This window comes from Pan paniscus, chromosome 3, assembly GCF_029289425.2.
Source record: "Pan paniscus chromosome 3, NHGRI_mPanPan1-v2.0_pri, whole genome shotgun sequence".
Classification (NCBI taxonomy): Eukaryota; Metazoa; Chordata; class Mammalia; order Primates; family Hominidae; genus Pan; species Pan paniscus.
The window spans coordinates 265,002-268,736 of NC_073252.2; the positions used below are offsets into that span (position 1 = coordinate 265,002).

The 3,735-nt window shown below is 41.1% G+C and overlaps 1 pseudogene; it reads left to right on the forward strand.

Annotated features, from left to right (window-relative positions):
* Positions 1 to 666: 666 nt before the first annotated feature.
* LOC129397675 (endogenous retrovirus group K member 9 Env polyprotein-like) lies at positions 667 to 2,557 on the forward strand (annotated as a pseudogene).
* Positions 2,558 to 3,735: the final 1,178 nt, after the last annotated feature.

Sequence of the window (3,735 nt, forward strand, 5' to 3'; positions counted from 1 at the left end):
AGGAGGCAGGACTTAATCCCAGAGGTTTATGTCCTAATGCATTATGGCAAATGGATGTCACACATGTACCTTCATTTGGAAAATTGTCATTTCCCCATGTGTTGGTTGATACTTGTTCACATTTCATATGGGCAACCTGCTAGACAGAAGAAAGTACTTCCCATGTTAAAAGACATTTATTATCTTGTTTTGCTGTTATGGGAGTTCCAGAAAAAATTAAAACAGATAATGGGCCAGGCTACTGTAGTAAAGCATTCCAAAAATTCTTAAATCAGTGGAAAATTACACATACAACAGGAATCCCTTATAATTCCCAAGGACAGGCCATAATTGAAAGAACTAATAGAACACTCAAAGCTCAATTGGTTAAACAAAAAAGGAAAAAGAGAGTAAGGAGTATAACACTCCCCAGATGCAACTTAATCCAGCACTCTATACTTTAATTTTTTTAAACATTTATAGAAATAAGACCACTACTTCTGCAGAACAACATTTTACTGGTAAAAAGAACAGCCCACATGAGGGAAAACTGATTTGGTGGAAAGATCAAAAATACGACATGAGAAATAGGTAAGGTGATAACATGTGGGAGAGGTTTTGCTTGTGTTTCACCAGGAGAAAATCAGCTTCCTGTTTGGATACCCACTAGACATTTGAAGTTCTACAATGAACCCATCAGAGATGCAAAGAAAAGTGCCTCCGTGGAGATGGAAAACCCGCAATCGAGCATCATTGACTCGCCAGGTGAACAAAATGGTGATATCAGAAGAACAGATGAAGTTGCCATCCACCAAGAAAGTGGAGCTGCTGACCTGGGCCCAGCTAAAGAAGCTGACACAGTTAGCTGAAAAAAGCCTGAAGAATACAAGGTTAACACAAACTCCAGAGAATATGCTGCTTGCAGCTTTAATGATTGTACCAAGGGTGGTAAGTCTCCCTATGTCTGCAGGAGTAGCTGCAGCTAATTATACTTACTGGGCCTATGTGCCTTTCCCGCCCTTAATTCGGGCAGTCACTTGGATAGATAATCCTATTCAAGTATATGTTAATAATAATGCATGGGTACCAGGCCCCACAGATGACCGTGGCCCTGCCCAACCTGAAGAAGAAGGAATGATGATAAACATTTCCATTGGGTATCATTATCCTCCTATTTGCCTGGGGAAAGCACCAGGATGCTTAATACCTACAACCCAAAATTGGTTGGTAGAAGTACCTACTGTCAGTGCCATCAGTAGATTTACTTACCACATGGTAAGGGGAAAGTCACTCAGGCCACAGATAAATAATTTACAGGATTTTTCTTATCAAAGATCATTACAATCTAGGCCTATGGGGAAGCCTTGCCCCAAGGAAATTCCCAAAGAATCAAAAAGCCCAGAAGTCCTAATTTGGGAAGAACGTGTGGCTGATACTGTAGTGGTACTACAAAACAAAGAATTTGGAACTATTATAAACTGGGCTCCTTGAGGCCAATTATTTCATAATTGTGCGGGCCAGACTCAACCATGTTGACAGGTCCATCCATCTGGCCCATTAATCTGGCCTATGAAAGGCTGGACCAGGTATATAGAAGGTTAGAATCACTCTATCCATGGAAATGGGGTGTGTAAAACCCCTTTATATGCTAGTTGTAGGAAACATAGTTATTAAACCAGATTCCCAAACTATAACCTGTGAAAATTGTAGATTGTTTACTTGCATTGATTCAACTTTGGATTGGCAACACCGTATTCTGCTAGTGAGGGCAAGAGAGGGCGTGGGGATCCCTGTGTCCATGGACCAACAGTGGGAGGCTTCCCCATCCATCCATATTTTAACAGAAGTATTAAAAGGAGTTCTAACTAGATCCAAAAGATTCATTTTTATTTTGATTGCAGTGATTATGGGTCTTATCACAGCTACTGCTGCGGCTGCTGGAATTGCTTTACACTCCTCTGTTCAAACTGCAGAATATGTGAATAATTGGCAAAAGAATTCCTCAAAATTGTGGAATCCTCATACCCAAATAGATCAAAAATTGGCAAACCAAATTAATGATCTTAGACAAACTGTAATTTGGATGGGAGATAGGCTCATGAGCTTGGAATATCTTTTTCAGTTACAGTGTGACTGGAATACATCAGATTTTTGTATTACACCTCGAGCTTATAATGAATCTGAACATCACTGCGACATGGTGAGATGCCAGCTACAAGGAAGAGAAGATAATCTTACTTTAGATATTTCAAAATTAAAAGAACAAATTTTTGAGGCATCAAAAGCCCAGTTAAATCTGGTACCAGAAACTGAGGCAATCATGAAAGCTGTTGATAGCCTCACAAATCTTAACCCTGCCACTTGGGTTGAAAACATTGGAAGTTCCACTATTGCAATTTTTGTATTAATCCTTGTATGTCCGTTCTCTCTGTTGTTAGTCTACAGGTGTATCCAGCAGCTATGGAGAGACAGTGACCAGTGAGAATGGACCATGATGACCATGGCAGTTTTGTCAAATAGAAAAGGGGGATATGTAGGGAAAAGAAAGAGAGATCAGACTGTTACTGTGTCTGTGTAGAATGGGAAGACGTAAGAAATTCCATTTTGATCTGTACCTTGAAAAATTGCTTTGCTGAGATGCTGTTAATTTGTAACTTTACCCCAACCACTTTGCCCCAACTTTGAGCTCACAAAAACATGTGTTGTATGGAATCAAGGTTTAAGGGATCGAGGGCCGTGCAGGATATGCCTTGCTAACAAAATGTTTACAAGCAGTATGCTTGGTAAAACTCATTGCCATTCTCTAGTCTCAATAAATCAGGGGCACAATGCACTGCAAAAAGCCACAGGGACCTCTGCCCTGGAAAGCCGGGTATTGTCCAAGGTTTGTCCCCATGTGATAGTCTGAAATGTGGCCTCATGGGATGAGAAAGACCGGACTGTCCCCCAGCCCGACACCTGTAAAGGGTCTGTGCTGAGGTGGATTAGTAAAAGAGGAAAGCCTCTTGCAATTGAGATAGAGGAAGGCCACTGTTTCCTGCCTGCCCCTGGGAACTTAATGTCTTGGTATAAAACCCGATTGTACATTTGTTCAATTCTGAGATAGGAGGAAATCTGCCCTATGGTGGGAGGCAAGACATGTTGGCAGCAATGCTGCCTCGTTATTCTTTACTCCACTGAGATGTTTGGGTGGGAAGAAACATAAATCTGGCCCACGTGCACATCCAGGCATAGTACCTCCCCTAGAACTTAATTATGATATAGATTCTTTTGCTCACATGTTTTTTTGCTGACCTTCTCCTTATTATCACCCTGCTCTCCTACTGCATTCGTCTTGCTGAGATAATGAAAATAATACTCAATAAAAACTGAGGGAACTCAGAGACCAGTGCTGGTGCAGGTCCTTGGTATGCTGAGCACAGGTCCCCTGGGCCCACTATTCTTTCTCTATAGTTTGTCTTGTATCTTATTTCTTTTCTCAGTCTCTCATCCCACCTGATGAGATATACCCACAGGTGTGGAGGGCCAGGCCACCCCTTCAAACATAAACTTATGTTTAGTTTAATATAGATACACACAGTTCTACATAGAAAACTTTACAATCAGGTGTGTATAGGTAGGTTAGACACACACATATACTTCCTAGCATTGCTAATGAGGGACAAGATACAATGTGCTAATTCAGCAGCCAGATGTAAGTTTTCCTACCATTCTGAAAGGAATCAGGCTCTTTGAAGAAATGTCTGATACTAGAAC